The sequence below is a fragment of the Nyctibius grandis genome, chromosome 4 (genome assembly GCF_013368605.1).
Source record: "Nyctibius grandis isolate bNycGra1 chromosome 4, bNycGra1.pri, whole genome shotgun sequence".
In the NCBI taxonomy this organism is placed as follows: domain Eukaryota; kingdom Metazoa; phylum Chordata; class Aves; order Nyctibiiformes; family Nyctibiidae; genus Nyctibius; species Nyctibius grandis.
The window spans coordinates 21,351,188-21,370,663 of NC_090661.1; positions in this window are offsets into that span (position 1 = coordinate 21,351,188).

Below are 19,476 nucleotides of genomic sequence, written 5' to 3' on the forward strand. Positions count from 1 at the left end.
AGGCTTTGGTGAATACTTGGTGAGAACTGTGGGGGTTGACAAAAGTTTGCAGAGCAGTTCAAAATAATGAAGCACATGGAAAAATGTTAGCTTGTGGATAATTTCCAGTCAAAAAGAGTTTCTGAATAAACTGTTCAATGTGGGGATTTCACTCACCCTTATTTTCATCTGAGCCATGAATCATCCAGCCATCATCTTGAAGATAAATCATTAAGTAAAAAATTTAGGGGAGGGCCAGGGATCAATGTGTCAGGTCTACCCTGTGACCCAGAGCAGTGAATAATTGCTTTGTGTTGCTGTAGCAACTGATGGCTTAATCCCCTGTGCTTAAACTTCTCACTAGCAGTGTCAGATCTTCTGAGTGGGTCATAAATAAATGTGAATATATCTTCTTTGTATCAGAAATTTTGCCAACAGATAAAATACGTTTCTTTTCTATGCCCTTTAAAAGAGGGGATATACTAACATGCCCGCATAAAAACTTGTCCATTTGTGACAAAGCTTTTCTCCGTATCACATCTCACTATTGATTCGCAACTAACTTCATGAACTGCTGGGATTTTATCTGGAAGTTTCAATACGATGTGTATTTATAAGCTTTTCTCAAATATAGATTGTGAACATTTATACATTTATTTTCCCAGCATCTGTATAAAATGCTACAATGTTTTACAGGTCTGGACCTGCAAGACTGGTATCATACAACCTGCCTATAGTCTTGCAGAAAGTCTGCGGTAGAAAGAGAAATGCACTCCAGATTTCCTAAGATCAACGCCAGAGCCTTAAATACACAATCATCCAAGCCAAAGACCAACTCTGTGATCATGGGTCCAGGCATATCTGTCCCTAATATGATAAATACCAAAAATATACTGGCACAAAATGATGGAGGAAGATTGAGTGTTAGAATATTTACTTTTCTCAGTCTTAAGAAATCCTAGCACATTGATCTGTTTTTCCTTCCTCTGAGGTAGATTTTCAGATTTTTCTTAAGTGATGCATCTCACTTCAGGTTCATTGTGGTCTTTTGGTCACTTGTTTCCCCTTTCTTCCACAAAATATGAAAAGGTTTGCCACCTGTCAGGAAATTTCCAAGGGAAGAACAGAGTTGGTAGCAGCAGTCAGCTGAAGGGATGAATACACTTATTACACAGAAGTGCATGCTTAGCAATTAAAATATTCTAAAATAACATTGTAGTTGTTTTTGTGCTTTATGTATGGTATTAAAAATAAAATAGTCTACCACAAGTAATTTATGAAAGCAGCTAATAATGAGTTGATTATTGCATAGCAAGCCAATGTTGCAGTGGTGGTTATAGGCCTAGCCAAGGTCTTTGATCTTCTGGTTCATTAATGTATAAATGAAAAGGCTTTAGCTTTCATCTCACATTCATCAGCTAATTATCTCAGTAACTGGTCTCACTCAGGTCTCAGTCAGTTCTTATTCAAGGATTTACCCTTTCATTTTCCATCCTCTATACAGGGAGTGAGTCACCAGAGTAATGATTTACTGTCCTTTAGTATAAGAGATTTGTTATTTTCACAGCTCTGTCCAAGGGACTCATCTGTCTATAAAATTTGCAGTTGAAACAATTTGAAAAATACCAGGTGATGTAGCTGTTTGCAGTGACACCATTGGACATGAGTTAGGAGGAGCTGATTTTAAATAGGAAAATGCAGCACTTAAGAATTCAACCAACTGCAGGGCTGAACTGAGTATCATCAGAGCATTACTGTACTCTTCTGACTTCTTCCTCCGCTCCCAGTTGATCACGAAACCCATGACTGTGAATAAGATTCGATGTTAAGAGGGCATTTGAAAAAACAGTGAAGTTGAAATCTTGCATCTGCTAGCCTGGGTATTAGAGTGAACTCTGTCAGAAGTGAACAGCAAATTATTTCCTCTTGGAAAAATTTGTATCAGTTTAAAGCTTCCTATCACATCATCTTTTCACAGCATCTCTACACAGAATATGATGCAGTTTAAAGCTTTCATTCACTTCCAAATGTGGCACATGGCCATTTCTATTCAGATCAATTTCAGTCAAAATTTTATATATATATAAAATATTCATCCATATATTAATATTAATTGTCAATTCTAAATGAATGAAATCTGATCTGGATGGTGATTTTTAAATGTGATCTTTGTTTTATACACAGATTGTGGTTTTCACCTTGCATCTCAAAGAATACTGATAGTTAACAAATGGTGCTTAATAGATGATTGCCAGTCTCTCTCTCTCCCCCTCTCCATATTTTTCATTATTTATTATTATTATTATTATTATTATTTGATGTCAGCAAACAGAAAGATTAAGTTCCTGACTTTGAACTTGCATACCAAATATTTTATGCTGGGATATTAAGATATACATCCTGTGTTTCTTATTACTCTAAATAAAACACGTTTCTTGAAGAACTATGTTGTTAGAAACTCACATTAAATTCGTATGTTACGATGTTAAAATGATGAATGCTTGGAATGTTAAGACTGCTGATATGCCTACAAATTCTAGTATAATTTCTTTTTTGTTGTATCTTTCCATGAGTGATGAATCCATGTGTGAACATATCATGGCTTACCTGTCTTGCCTCCCATTGATTTTCCAGGGATGAGAGGTGGTGCTGGGAATGGAGCTCGTTCTATGCAACTATGCTATATGGGTAAAGATGCTGAAGGTGATATTTAGCAATGGTTGGACTCATGTATAATTAACCATCATTTTCAGGGAAATTTGCTTCTGTTATTTTTTTACTATACACAGTTGCACATGAACAGGTGGCTGCTTTCTTTTAACTTGTACCCTTATGGACACTGGATTTCACGGTGCCTCAGTGCCTCTACATATAACGTTATTGGAGATGAGAAAAAGGAAGTTTAGAAGATGATGTGACATGGCAAGAGGACTATGACAGTGGATTATAACTGGAGCATGTGGCTGAAGATGAGCAGGGCAAAACTGAGCCAGATGACTAGGATAAGCTTCTTGCCAGAATGTGATAAATCATTGAATAGTCTTGTAAAGGAAGAGGTACAAGTACCATCCCTAGGAACACTTAAAACTAGTCTAGATAATAGACTAGTTACAATGATAGTTATAATAGTAGTTTCAATTCATGGAATACATCTAATTGATCAAGGAACTGATTTAGAGGGACAAATAAAGCCCTAAAGCTTATAACAACCTGGTCTGATCACTTATCTGACTGTGGCTTTAGCAGGAGGTTAAACTAGAGACCTCCTGAGGTTCCTTCTGACCTGAATTATCCTATGAAATAAATACATCCAAGCCTACAGTGAAGAAAATAAATGTAGAAAGTGACTGTACCATTTCCTATGCAGTCCATAAGTTGAAATTCCCCCTTCCCGCTGCTTTCCCCCTTTTTTTCTCTTTCCTTTTCTTCTCCTCTCCTTTTCTTTTTTTTTTTTTTTTTTTTTTTTTGGTAAATCCTGGGCATATTAACACACTTTCCTGTGTAGCTGTGTTGTGATCCAAGAATATGCTTTTTGTGCTCTTTCTGTCCATACCCAAGAACGCTCAGATATAAGCAAGTTTTGCCAGTCATCATTTAGATTAGACCGAGACCAATAACTAAATTATATAATTGGCAGTAATGACAGAATAGCCAATCCATTTTAGTAGCAATGCTGCAATCTCCTAGTACAGAAATCGACTTAACGACTGGGTCCATTCTTTCCTCCAGATGTGGCTGCTCCATAGATGCGTCCTTCAGGTATGCTCTTGAGAGGCATTTCTGCAATGTGTGTGTGTGTGTGTGGAGGTGCAAGGTAAAGTCACCCATCTGCTTAATCAGCAGCTCACTTCACTCTTTTGGGGGGACTGACTCCCACTACTAGGGTGATTGCAGCAGGCATTGCTGCCTGTTAGTATATCCTGGCACTTAAATAGAATCACTTTCACACAAAATAAGCTTGTAGAATTCTCCCGTGGAAACTGCATGTAAGTAGAAGGATTGCCTGCAGGGCACGAGACCAGCGATGCAGTTTCCTGAAGATCACAACTCCAGCTCCAAGGCTTTCGCTAGCTTACTAGAAGAATAGGGAACAGCTCAAGGAGAGACTCACTCCTTTGAAATTCCAGGCTGTGTTGCTGTGGGTCAATGAGTCTAGTTTGCAAGCCACAGAATGAGTCTTAGTAAAGTCACTACAATTTTTCTCATTCTTTCCTCCCACAGATGCATCATGGCAGCTCTAAAAGCCATTTCAGAAAGGGCATGGGAGAAACCTGGGAGAAGGTTTTTCTTTCTGAATAAATCAAGTAATTCTGAGTAATGCAATGTTGCATAGTAACCCTGTACAGGGGTGATGAAGGGCCAGCTTCATCCCAGGGTGCCTCACTACAGTACCTGCTATACTGTTCACATGGTCACTTTCCACGATTTGACAGCCTGATTGGTAAAAGGCAAATGCAGCTCTTCAGTGCTCACTGATCAAACAACCACATAGCTGAATAAAATTGGCCCCTTCTCCTGGCAAAAAGGATGTACATGTACTTTCAACTGGGAACAAAGTCCCCAACATAAAGATTAGAAGAATGAAATCTTTGCAGAGTAAAAGGCATCTGGATATTTTAGCTATCAGACATGGACAGCCCATCTCAAAGACTAATGAAAAAGAACTCCAAGGACAAAGGCTAAACTTCTGTGCCCCTCAAGTTTAATTAGCATGATAAGCTCTAGTACAATAGTGTGGTATATGCAAGACCTTTGTTTCTAGAGTCCCTACTTAACTCCGTAGAGTCTTCATACTTAGAAACATCCACTGAAACTCGACATGTCTCAGAAAAAGCAATGCATTCGTCTTTATAGTGCTACATCATTTCAAGAAGAGTTACCTCATTAGCAGGATAGGCTAGATAGACCTAGAGAGAAAAATTGCTGAAAGGCTGTGGCAGAACCCAGAGGAATAACCCAGGCCTCTGAAGTCCTGTTAATGTCCTGCTTAGCAAAAGTATCTTCTCCATGCAAGTGCAAGTTTTGTAGTGGGAACCAGCTGACTTTCTCTGAGGTTAGTGTAAAATATTTGCTTGGTCTATCCTTCATCTCCAGTAGAACAATATTTGCCCTGGTCAGGCATGCATTGAACATGCGTATTCCCTGGCAGATAGTGTACTGGTATGTCCAACTAAGGGATGTGAAGGAAACTCTCGGGACATATAAGGATATGGTACATCTACTGAAAGATTTTCTTTTAACTGTTAGCAAAGTTAAAGTATAGTAAGGAAAGAGTGTATTGTTTCAATTTCATTATACAAACAAATAAAAGTACTTGCAGTTCCATGGAATTTTAACAGAGTTAATCATAAACCTGATATTTGCATCTCACAGGCACTGAGCGTTGTGTAGATATTGGAGTTGGGATAAACTGGTTTGGAAAGCTCTGCCTGCTATAGCTATGTTCAAGGGTTAACCCTCACTCCCCCACTCAGATGCTGGCAAAGGAAATCCTCTCATAATCACAAAGATTAGAAGTTAGCCTATGAACTGTTCACACCTCATGCTACCTTGCAGGTCGCTGCTTGCTTTGGGATGTCCTCAAAAGATCTGTTCTGGTACGACTCCTAAGGCTAACTTGAACCATGAAGGGTTGGGTTTTTAATGATGTCCTTTGTACCTATGCAGTTCTTAGACCCCTTCATTCATTTCTGTGAAGCTATTCCAACTATGCCTTATGGCAGATGCATCCACTCCCTGACTCTAAATGCTGAAATCTTGGAGGCTTCTTTAACAGCCTTTCCCAAATACACGAATGTACCTATTTGAATGCACTCAGCTCACATTTATGCACCAGGACAGACATAAGCATAATGAGTTTCTTACTTTATCAGTCATTCAGTCATGCAGTGCTCACCCACATACACGCAGACATGCATGAAAATGCACTCATACAGAATCTTATTATTCTTCAACGTCACAAAGAATGAGAAGCTCACATTGAAGAACTTGGTCATGCACACATTCATGCTGCCATGGGACTCTGTTGGGTGTATTCCTACTCGAGCAATCCAGGGGAGCAGCTCTGGCGCCATAGGTTCCTCGTAACTAATCAGATCCATAATCTCCCAGTCGGATGCTCTGCACGCCAACCTGTCTGTCTCTGTATTCTCAGTTAGGACTTGTGTTGTGCCATTGTGTCCTTGAACTGCCTTTGATCTAAATCTGGACATGGGTATTTGTGTCCAGGGATGCCCTTGACTCTTCATTTGTATTTAATTTTGACATGTTGTATGGATTAAAAGGGTGACAGCCTTGAAAAGCAGCTGATTACAGTATGAACAATTCTCATTTTCACATAACTGGCTCTGCCATCCCTTTTCATTCCCATTTTATTGGCTCCTTGATCTGTCCTTATGACATAAAACTGGTCTTTTGCAGCCTGTTGTCCTTTTTGATTTCCTCCTTTCCCAACACATAACAGAAACCATGCATGCTCCTTGTAGGTCTCTGCAGGACATTATCTCAAATCAAATCCTCTCCTTTGAACAGCTTTTAAGTTTGGGAATGTTCAAACAATTTAAATTTACAGAGACCCCAGCAGGCTCTTAGGGAATCCAACACCCTTAAACTGGGAAAAGTTTAATTGTATGAGAAACACTGTTAGAATTGGCATTCTGCAGCTGGGAGCAACTTATCCATTTATAGGTTTCCTAAAAAATTATATGCTGTATATAAAATGCCATAGCAAAATACAGATACAGAGTCACTGATGAGGACTTACGTGCAGGAATGAACTTGAACTCTTGTCCAGCCAACCTACAGTGCTTATCCCCACTTTTTCTTACATTTGTAGCTCAATAACAAGGTATCCACATGACACAAGACCTCTTCTGAGCTCTATAACTGTGCTCCAGTTCCTATCTCTGGGAATCAGTGGCACCTGGGGGATTGCACAGTGGTTTGTAGTCACAAATGGTCCTAGCACAAACATACTTCTATATTCACCAAATTTTGGGAGTGAGAGGTGCAACACTTATAGGAATGGTTATGCCTTTCCTGGCCCCTGTGGTTTTTATCATGTCCTGTTTTGTATGCGTAACAGGAAAAGTATTTGAGCCCTGCCAGAAGTTTATCTCACCATATTTGTGCTCCTTTGTTTATCTTTGTGCATTACTTTGTGTTTGCATTCCGTGAGAGATAGTTTTATGTTCTCAAAAATCAAAGGTTTTGTTTTTCTTTGGTCCTGGTAGCATCAAGGTGTTTGCTAAGAGATTCAAACCACAACAGATAGAAAAGACCCATTAGGTAATTTTGCCCTGCCTGTTGTTTAACACCTACTATTGCATTGTTAAGAAGCTTTTTCTCTGAGAGATCATTGCACAGTCAGTATAGCCTCATAATAAATTTTTTTACTCCTGAAAAGGCAATATACACACCTATATTAAAAAATGCTTTTAGATATACATTGCGAAAACCTCACAGAAGTCCATGGAACTGCATCAGTTTATATGGGCAGAAAATAATCTTATAAATAGTTTCATACCAATTGGTCCTGTTAACTCCTTAGAAATTTTTCACATTTTTCTTTCAAATGAGAAGCAAAACATAACTGATGCTGCATTGGATTTAATGGTCTCCTCAGTGCTACATATGTTACATATTACATTTGCCATAGTAATTATTTATTAATATTAATTTCTCTCTCCCCATTTCTCATATGAGTTTACTCCCAACAGTTTGAGTAACAATGGAAGCTCTTGCATAAAGGAGTGGCTGGATGCCACTGCTCTGTTACATTAGAGTTGGTTTGACCTGCACACTGAGGAGACCAAAACAAACACGTAATTAATAATAAGCCTATATTTTCTCTAGGAGTTACATTTTCTTTCTTTCAGTGTTTGTGCAAGCAATTCGTGTTTGCCCTGCTGGTTCATTCTAGCCCTTTGTTATCCTTTTCCATGGAAAACTTAACTTGTTATTTATAATTGTATTTAGTTTCTACCCTATACCCATTCGATTTCTTAGTGAAGGTGTCTATGTTTTTTTTTCCGTGAATCTCCTCTCAGAGCATGGACAGTTTTGCAGTGATACTTGGAAAGATTCTTGCATATTTTTTCCTCCAAGTCCTTAAATTAACAGATGCACACTGGATTTTGCCTTTTCTTTACATTTAGACTGCCAGGATAAGAGAAAAAACTGTAATGTTTCCAAGAAAATATCCATCCCTTGAGCTGCAATGTATGGAAAAGCGACCAAAGGGTCAAGATGGGGGCCTCATCCCCAACAGCAGGAGAAGTGATGCTTAGGTGGTACTTTCTGGCTGGCAGTTGGCTTTGCTGGGGAAGGAATTTGAGGGGGCTCGGTTTTATCCCTTTGTTCATCAGGTAGTGCAGTACTCATTTTGAGGCATATCTGGATTTGCAGGGCATCTTTTCGTCAGGAGAGCGTACAGAACCAAAGGGTCTTATTACTCAGTTACTTCCAGTTCATTGGTTCCAGTTTACAGCAAGTTAGGGTCTGTGTGATGACTGGGATGTGTGTGAAGAAGCTGAAGATATATTAACATACATAGCTGTATTGGTTTAGAAATTGAACCTTCATAGAATTGTATGCAAAGCTGATAGTCTCTTGTGACCATTGACTAGCTCCTCATTGTTACTGACTTACCTATAATTTATCCAAATGGTGACCAGCAGAGCTATAGTGGGTTTTTCCTTGAGGTTGAATATGTTTGGAAAAATGCAGACAAAATGCTTAGGCTATTTTCTAGACTGATGCCACCATTTGTTCATATTTAAAAAAAAAAAAAATCAATTTTTTCCTTTTTTTCTGGGAGAAAAGGTGTCTGATTTACAGAACTGCTAAGTGCTAAGATCTGAAGTAGACGTGAATGGGAGCTATAGAATACTAAGTGCTCTAAATACATGGTACTTAGGCATCTCAGAATGGATACCTTGAATTATTAAACACATTTATCTTGATCTTTTTAGGATTGTCCATTAAAATAGGGATAATAAATTATTACCATCTCACCTCACTAGGGAAGCATAAAGATAAATAAATGTTTGGCTGCTAACACTGTAATATTAGTGCTAATGCATTAATATAATGTAACATACTACTGTGCATATATTAAGTGTTTATTTACATTATAAATAAATGTGTTACTATAATACCTGAAATACCATGAGGATGAACACTATAAAAAAACTCATGAGGAAATGAACAGAAGTTTTCAGAGCAAGTTTGATTCATGTGCAGCAAATACAGCTCAGGGCCACTCCCTGAATGCATAGTATTGGCTAGCTTGTCTTGTCTGCGTCTTAAGTAGAGTACCTCCTAACTTGTCACAATGTTAATAATGTTCTTCTAGTTCTGTTTCTTGTGTATGGTTCCTAGATTTTAAATAAGTGATGTGCAAAGATAAGTGTTTCAGAACTGGGTATCCTGCGGGTTAGGCCCACAAATGAAACCTCTGGATCCCCTGTACAGACCTCTGCCAGTTGTACTGAGAGTAGCTGGGCCAAATGGGGGGCTCACTGTTTGCCTTTTCAGGAGGGTGGACACACAGGAATAGCCTTTGCTAGTAGATGGGAAAGCCCCCTGAAGCCAGGAAGTGGAGAATGCTCAGTGCAGAAGGAAGTTGTGGGGAATGTGGCTCTTCATCATGGAATCCATTATGTGGACTATGATATGTCAATGAGCTTCAAACTGGCTAATTTTGCTTGGATTTTATTGCTAACGGTAAATAGCACACCCTTAACTCAACAGAGCGTTGTAGTCAGTCCTTGCTTCAAACATAAATGTTCCTGAGCTTTCCAAAGAAAAGGCAGGATTTTTTTTTACTGTGACTACAAAGAACAGCATTTCTTCCCATCTGTTTTAATTTCTCAGAAAAAACATACACTATTATGAATGATAATTATTCAAAATTTTGTTGCAAAGCAAATGCCCATGATGGAAAATTTCAATTTTGCTAAACAGCTAAGGGCTAGAATTTGGCAAAATGTAAAGAAAAAATTACAAGGTCTTACAAGCCTAAGTAATGGGCAACCTTAGTAACAGGTGGTGCTTGCCTGTAACATCGAACACAGTTGGGAAATAGCATCTGTCCTGTTCCTCCTGGCTTCTCTAGTGATGTTTTTACAGAAAGTGTATTATTTTACAGCAAACTTTATGAGTCATTTCTGATTTTACTGCAACAGAATGAAGGCAGGAACGTCATACCCTGAATTCTGTGATTGCTTGGCATGACTAACCTACATATCAGCTTCTTACACTCTCCTTTTGATATTCCACTGGAATTTAACAAATGAAGCAGAGATTAATATTAATGGCAAAATAGAAATTACCATACATTTGTTCTCTGTTTTCGTCTGTTGTCAGACACTACAGTAACAGATGCCAATTTAAGAATCTAGACAGATTTAGATAATTTCCTCGATGCTTGATGGCTGTAATTAAATTAATTCTGCGAATCTGCACTGACACTTCTGCCACACTGTGAATGAGGCCTCCTAGCTCCTAATTATAGAGGTTTTCATGTTTTCTCTGCCACCTAGAATTGTGTTGGGACCAAAATCATGTTAATTTTGTGGCTGCAGTACTAGAGAAGGATATGCAGAGGGAAAGGTCTCCCTGTCTCCGAAAGCCACCTGTAATCCTCTCTGTGCTGAACCACATGTAAGTGTCAATAAGCATACTTGGGAGCACGGGGGCAGCACAGCTGGCCAGGCAGGGCAGTAAATTTAAGGAGCCACCACCCTGTGTGGCACCCTGCCTTTGAAAATAGCACACCACTAAATAATGCATGCTGGTGTGCCGGCCAAGTTAGCCTCACCTTGCCCAGACCTGCTGTTGCAATGTGCTTTTTTGTCTGCCTGGAAGTATTCTGGATCTTAGCAACCAGAGCTGTCTCTGCCCTTGGGAGCTGAGACAGAACAGGCTTAGAGCCACACAAACAGAAAGTGACACACCAGTCTAAGTAGTGTATTTGAACTAAATTTCTGCTGCTTTTGCTGGTGTCCTTTCTAACAGTTCGAAAAGTCTGGTTTCCCTAGCTATGTTGAGATCCAGTGGTCACATTCTGCTGTGGTGCTTCTGCAGCATATAGATGAGATGTCTTTCAGTGTGAGTCTTTAATCTCCCATGTTTAGTTCAGTGGGACTATGTAAGAGGTGGGTTCCTTGTTAAAGATGTCCTTCCTGGGAAGGGAAGTGCTCTTTATTACTTTCTTATTCTTTGCTTGCTTCTTAGCTTTTTCCTGTTCTCCTGCTCTGGATTGATCATTCATGCTGATATGATGATAAGACATTATTTTGATGATGAAAGCTTTAGTATGAATACTCACCAAGACATGAACTGGTATGGAAATACTCAGACTTGGTGATATGAACTCTTAGAGAAACCTCATAGGTACTAGACCTACTTACGAAAGCTGCAAACAGTTGCCTAGCTGTTTTCAGTGACATCCTTAACCCTTGGTGTTGTAACTACAAGACAATACTGCTCTCTCTTTCCTTCTTCCTCAAGGACAATTTTCTTTGATAGGTGAGAATCAAGGTGAGCAGCCATGGAACTTGACTATAACCTGGGTGAAAAACGATGGGCTCTTCCCAAGCAACACTTGTACACAGGTGCACCTTATCTGCATGAAAAAAAGTAACTCAGGTTTTGATGTAATTGGTGTTAGTGTGGATGACAGGATCAAAGGTGATATTCCTTGAGTCTGAGATCCACTATTTATCTTGAAATCAGGTTCAGCATAAGTAACATATATGAAATGTTTCCCGTACACTCACAATGAGCCTTGATTAATAATTAATAGTATCTCTGGATGTTGAAGGACAATTCATTCCCTATGCTTGGTAAATCTAGCACTGAGAATGCTTATCAGTATCTGTCAGGAGGAAGATTTATGATGAGCCCTGCAACCAAAAGTGAACAAAGACTGGAAAATTCACTTCACACAGACCACTGACAGTCACTGTATAATAATATTCAGCACTTCCTGTGTTTTATGCATGCGAATTAATAAAACCTCAGAACCTTCTTACGTTACTACATTTTTAGCTGTTTTCATGTTAGATGCCTTTTCTGACTAGTGAAATTATGAGAGTCAGATAAGGATTCGTATTTTCATTTAGGCACCTTGTTTCCTGCTCGGGTTCATGGTTGCAAGCTAGAGAGGTAACTCACACATGGTCAAGCAAAACTTTGAACTCACAACTCCCAGAACTGTCCTGCAAGCATAGATCTTTCATGAGGAAACAGCCTTTCCTTGCTCTTCACCCCAGTTGAGAGTTGGAACTGATGACTGAATTAGTGAAAGGCCTCTAGTGCAATGCTCAGAGGAACAAGCAAAAATATTTTGCCTGACTTTCATGGGCTGTGGAACAGGTGCCTTAAGGAAAGTTTTAGCTTTCCCCTGCTGATCTTAACCTTCAGAATTAGAAAGTTAAAAGCAGAGAAATGTAAAACTGAGCACTCATCTACTGATTTTCTGCCCTGCTAACCTGCACGTAGCTGAGCTTTCATACTCAACCCCATATACACACAGAATGACGATTTTTTTTCCTCATTTTGTTTTTACTTTCTCTCAGATACCCAGAGAAGCTGGAAGACCAAGAGACTCCCCTTTCTGCAGGCTCATGCATTTTGCAGGATGCTCAAGGTATGAAAGGAAAGAATTCAGCCCAGTCCACCTCCCTGCCAGCACAGGGTTATTCCATACTGTGCATCTCCTAATACTATTTCCAGACTAATTTTAATTTTGGACATTCCTGCTTTTCACTTCTCCTCATTCTAATTATAATCTCCCTATCTACCTGAAATAACCTCCACTAAAAAAAAAAAGGGGATTGTCTTGAAGAAAACAACTACAAAGAAATCAATCCCTCATCCATTACCAGGTTTTTCTTTTGTTCTGGAGCCACGTGTGTAACCTGGTTAGACCTGTTCTCTTTGAATACTGAGGACTGAGCTGGCCTTATGCAAATGCTTCCAACCTCATCTTGGTTGTTGTCGTTGCAGACCCAATCAAACGAACAGGAAGTGACCTAAGGAATTTCCCTATTGGCTGCCTGAGTGTTCAGCAAAATGTTTTAAAATTAATATCACATCCATTTATCTTCACTCCTGGGAGTCTTTAGGAGACATAACCTAGTACCTGTGTTTATCCAACCTACTGTTCTGTAGAGAGTTTTCCTATTGCCTCAGTTAAGGATTTCCACTCCAGAACCTGCAGCTAAATGAGGTAAGGCATTTGGGGTATTTTTTTTAAATGTACTTCCTTTAAATTAACACCAGTGAAAATAAAAAAAAAGAGAAGTATCTACTGGACTCATGCCCACAGTGCCGAGCCCCTCCCTTCCCACTTTGGAACAGCAGCTAAGCTCATTTGATCAAAAGGCTTTTTAACCTTACAGTAAAGACCTCTGTTTTCCCATTTTGAACTTGTATCTTACTTCTGTTTAAGTATTTCTGTTGTGTTTATGTTTGATTGGGGCCAGATCTGCTGCCTTAACTTACCCAGAATGTCATTGACTTTGAATTGAGCCAGTAGCTTTGTCAGGATTACTTAAAATTTCCCGAGGATCCTTTTTATTATGATGTATCTAATAATATTCTGGGTCCTAAATCTGCTGCTTTTGTCCACAGAGTGGTTTCTGTTCGGTAAGGCAAAGGATGAGAAAGTGGACCTTCTCAATACCATTGAGAGTGCTGGTGTCACAGAACTGGGAGACACTTTACAATGATGGTGTTTCTGTTGCTTTTAATGATGAGGATGTTGATGGTGATTGTGCTGATAACAAATCTTAAAGTACATATATAATTTGGCTCAGTTTTATCCTCAAGGCATTTTTTTGGCAGTTCCTGTGGTGAGGGGGGTTCTGCCAATCTTAGTCTCTTCTAAGCTAAAGCACCACACCGAACCCAGCTCAAGCACTGGGTAGGTAAATACAGTGTGAGTAGAGGCCTGCAGTGTCTTTGCCTGTTTAATTTGTTTCTCTTCCAATGGTAATTTTGTTTGAATAGAAGCAGAATTGGCCCCTTCAGGTATAGACACAGCTGTTTAAGTAATGGTAGAAGTGAATGTAAAGAAAATGTCTCTCAAAATCTATGTTGATTTTGTAAAATATGTGTAATGGGCTTAGTGATAAATGTTTGCATTTCACGACATGAGACATTTTAGGCTCATAATCTTGTGTATATCGTTATAAAGTTATTTAATTTTAAAAGTAATGTGCTTTTGGAGTACTTCATCTAAAAATATCATATGTCACCTTTGCTTCTAAAGTGCATCCAACTACCCTTTTTTTCTTATTCTTTAGACAACAAACCTGGTTCATAATGACAGAAATGAACCTTGAGGTAAAAGTTTCATTTAGTGATTTTATTTGTACTTGTGTCCCATGGGACTGTTATAAATATAGCTATCTTGCACCAGTATTTTCTGTAATTTGCGAAAACTTTATGGAATTAAAAAATGCGCTCCTTTAAGTTTTGTTTTGATAGCAAATTTGTGGGTAGCAATTTAAGCCAGTTTTCTGACATCTGTTTTGCACTGTAGAAAATACCAGAGCTGGAAAATATAGCAGTTTTTTATTTAAGGCAAATATAGAAACCAAAGAAACAAGTTGCAATTAAAACTAGAAAAACAACAGGATTAAAGTGTTTCGCCAACAAATATCACAATTAATGACAGTTTAATTCCTGGCCCTTACAGTTTTCAAAACCAGAAGTGATTGTTGAGATAACAACGTGGGACTTCCCAGAATTTTTCAGAGTTTAATGAGGCAGCTTGAAGTAGAGCTTATCTTCTAGAAAATTTCCAATCTTGAAAAAAAAAGTCCAGAAGTCCAATGATGGGAAATTCACCAGAAAGTTTTTAAGGGCCCCAGCAATTAAATACCATTCCTCTAAAAATATTTTATCTCATTTTCAGCCTGACTTGGTCTAGCTTCAACATTCAGCCACCTGATTTTTTTTCTTTTGATGATTACTGTGAAATTCCCCTGGGTGGCAAAATTCTGTTCCTTGTGTAGGTAGGTGGGGACAAGTCCTTCCTTAGCCTAGTCTTTGGTAATTGTAGTAGTCCAAGCTCCATAGGCTATTCCCTCTCATGGAAAAACTTGCACTACAGTGAAAACCTCTAGGACTTCAACCTGTTCCACTGTAAGCTTTTCCATCCTTTAATCACTTCAATGGTCCCCTCTAATTTTTCAACATTTGCTGTGAAATTTGGATGTCAGGACTGGTCACAGGCTGTAGGAACAGCAGTGCCAAACACAAAGGTAACATGAGTCAATATACTGGGAGTTCAGGATCTGGGGTTTATAAAGTGTGCCCAAAGCTTTCCTAGAGTCATCGTCCTCCTGAGCACCTTCTCATGTTTGAGCCCCTTCTCACCTCCTACCTGCAGAGACGAGGTTATCATTAGTAGGGTTGATGTTGTTTGCTTGCATTTTTTTTCTTTTTTTTCTCTTGTGCTAATGTTATTTGAAAAGCCTATAAGGATGGTAAAAAAGTATAATTTTTCCCAAGTCGTAGTAGTAAAGGATCTAATATCAGACCACAATAATGCTTTGTTTGCCCCAGCACAAATTAGGTAGCCCTTCACAGCAATTTATAGGGTGACAACAACACATATTACCCGAGTCGTGGTGAGATCAGGTAATAGAATGTGGTCTGCTTAACACGGAATATTATTACCCTCTAGGCACCTGAGAGAATGCACTGTGGTATTGCCATAGTAATTTCATATTACTTCAGATATTCTCAGGGTGTTGTGAGTTTTCAGCAGTGGTGGAAACAGGCAATAGGACAGTTGGACAAAGACAAAATTAAATCATTTGTCTCCCACTGAACTTCCTTAATTTTTTTTCATTCCCAATTAATTTTATTGTTAATATCAGTACTTGTTCTGTCTGGGAGGTGCAAGGTAACAAATTGCAATGGAAAGAGATCAAACTAAAAAGGAAAAATCATCCAGAGACACAGATGAAGAGAGATTAGAGAGGAAAAAGGAGGATTTCTGTAGGTGCGTCTGTGTCCAGACAGGACTGACATGTTCGCCTGTTGCCTGTCCCACAGCAATTTGCACCAAAAAAACCCTGCGAGTATGAAATTCTACACCTGCTGAAGAAGTGAATATTTATGCACAATTCTCACAGAAGAAGATTAATGATTTTATTGCCTCAGTGAACTCAGAGAACTGTCCATGAGCCATGACACCTTTTCAGAATCGGCGCTTACCTTCCCTCCCTTGCTCACCGCTTACATGCTCTTTATAAACATGTCTAACTCAGTCTCAGGACCTAACCTTCAAGTCTTCTTCCAGCCAAACTTTCCACTGACTGCAGTGTAACCTGGACCTGTTCTGTGGAGTCTACAGTTACGTGCTTCCTATTGCTGTTTACTTGCTTAGTTTCAATTCCCACACAAGCGTCCAAGCTCTTTCTGCAATACGATGAATACAATCTCTGTGAACTGGAGCAATGACCTACTGTATGGAGAGACAGATTGGAAAGTGGGTGCTACACTACAGACTTGTCTGGCTTAAAAATTGGTCAGTGTGCCGAGACCAAGCTACGGATAGAGATGAATGACCCCTTCCTATTCTGATGGTAGTGTAATCACCATTTATAGGGTTTTCTGTGGTCTTGCAGTGTTCTGTTTCTCATCAGCCTCCCTACAGTTGTAAAGTAGGTATTCTTGTTGAGGACTAGGCGTTCTTGTGGCAAGCAGCACATAAAAGAAAAGGGTCACAAACTTAATTGTCAGTTGTCGTTGCTAATGACACATGATGTTAGGATGTGGTAGAACCAAATATAAAGGCTTTGCTGTTAATGAGGAAATGAACTGAAATGCTAACGATTTTTGTAGCTTGCATAGTTTGTGATATTTAGTGAAGTAAAGTGTCTGCTCAGTCTCACAGCTTAGTTACTATTGAACTTTCAAGCATAAACTCGTGGAGTTTTCTTCCTAACAATAAGGGCCTTGTGAGAATCAGCGAAGTCCAACACCGTCTTCAGCAAAGCGTGCTGGCTTCAGCCAATCAGAAAGCCTTGTGCTCAAGGGTGCTTCAAGATCTCTAACCACTAATGTCTGCTTCTCTTTCTCCCTGTCCCTGCCTTCAGTACACTCTGCAGCTTACATGTATTTTGGCCCCTGATGAACCAAGGATTTATTTCAGTTAGTTAGTTTTCAAGAAAAGGGTACATTGCAAACTTAGTAAGGGTGAAATTCATAAGTAACATTGCTGATAGAAAGGGTAAGCAAAGAAGGGTTTGTTCACCCAGCTGGTATATGGAAGAGTAAGTATTAATTTGGTTTCTGTGGAAGTCATCAACAGTCTTTCTTAGTAAGAGAGCTACTTTGAGCTCTACTGGGGATGCAGCTTGCCCCAAATCCCTCACTGAATGCCTAAAATATTTGGGACATTTGCTGGTCATTGGTCTATAGATGGGTGAGAATGAGTAAATGTGGAGTCATGTAGCCAGTGGAGCAACCAACTGGCATTTGGCATTTTGCATGTCTCCCTCTGAGGAAGAGCCCTCAATGGCTTCCCTTCCAAAGGCTGACATTGCACGTGGTTATCGTTACCTACTCCTCTGCTGATCTTGTGAAATGTGCTCCACAGGAAAGAGTATGAAAACTAAACAAAACTAGACAAAACTAAACAAAACTATCCAGCTGGGGATGGATAATCACTGGTTATAGACCAATAAGATGGGGCAATAAAAGAGAATTGCCTTGCAGTGGTGAAAAGAAAGTCATTCTACTTAAAGAATCTACAAACATGTAGAATAATATAGAAGTTCCTGCCTATTATGGAGGAAGGATACAGACATAAATACTTGAGATATTTCCTCGGCTCACAATCAGATGTAGCCAGAATAGTCTTCTGAGCCCCTACAAGTCTGTAGGAATTAAGCAAATATGCTCTATTGTCCAAATTACTAGGACCATCATCAGAAGAATTTTTAAAACCGCTCTGGGTTTTCTTTCATCTAGCAGTGAGCAGGTAACTAATTTATATTGCTATATAATTAACGAACCTGTGTAAAACTGCTCAAGATGCTATGGTCGGGAATCAGACTAAGTCCACAATACAATGATTAGCCCCAAACTTTCTTAATGATTTTTACTGAAACATATAATTATAATTACACAACACTTTAGAAACTTGTATCTTGCTGATGCACTTTCAAAGTATGCTTTATTAAGCAATTGCCTCATAGATTGGCATGGCTATAGAGGGGCTTTATCAGGGAGTCAAATTCTGACACATTCAAGGGCGCTGTTCCCATCTCTTTTGCAGTGGGCTCTATTCACGTAAAACAGACTTTACTTGTAATATTCCCAAGCAGCTGCCCTGACAGAGGAAGATGAAAAAGTTTTAGAAGACTTAATTAATAGGTGATTAGATGAGTAAGATATCCTTACAGACTTATCAAAAATGGGATGTACAAAATGAAATATAGTTTTTCCTTCATTTAGTGACTTGTAGATATCCTTACCCTCCCTGAGACTTTTTTTGATGAAGCCGTAATACTTCATAAAAACAGGTAGAGGCTTCTCTTCCTTCTTTAAAAACTCAAATGATTAAATGTTTTTGGATGATAGTCAAATTGTAGTCAATCCAGCAGATTTTTCTTAGTCTGCCTGTAGCCACTCCTGATACACATACGGTCAGACAAACATACTGCACTAATTACATGCACATACACATCCCTTATCTTCTGCACAGGCTTTTTTGCTTTACTTTTTAAAATAGGAATTCAAATATTTGCCCCAATTTCAACCTATTTTGTTTGCTAATCTAAATAACTCCTTCATTTAATCCTTTAAAATGCAAAGCTATTTGTATTTGGTATATATGTGTATTTTGTTGGTAGGTAACAAGTGACTAGTGCCGTCGTGCAGCAAGTGAGGGACTGCTCATGCAAAGAGCCTTAGCCCAGGCTGTCTGCGATTTCCATGCCTGTTGTTTTTGCCCTGTGCTGCAGTAGTTTTTCTTGCAGGAACATGTGCATGGTCTGAGAGCTGGTGTGTCCAGGGCTGCCCTTCCCTAAATCCTGGACTATGAGCAGAAGACCTGCAGCTCTAGCACCAGCCAGGTGCTTCTACGCTAGCATTGATATAATGGAAGGATGTGCAGACTCAAAGGTGTTAACATAATCAGTGCTACTATACATGTGAAAAGCTAACAGGGCTTTGGGACATTTAGAACGAAGGTATCAGCCTGCCTTATGCTGTGACACATCTTCACTATTAAGAATGTTATGATGATATAATCATTAAGGATAAAAAGAAAAGAAGAAATAACTCCCCAGCACCTGGAAATAACTGTTATAAGGATCTCTGCTAACACTCCCTTCCTAGAACAATGTTAAAGTTGGTATAATTTACATGGTAATAAATGTCCTTTTGAAGAAAATATTTGTTTGAAATAGCGCGGAAGTAGTTTTATTGGTGGAACCTGTTTCAGTTACCTTGAGGACTAAGTGA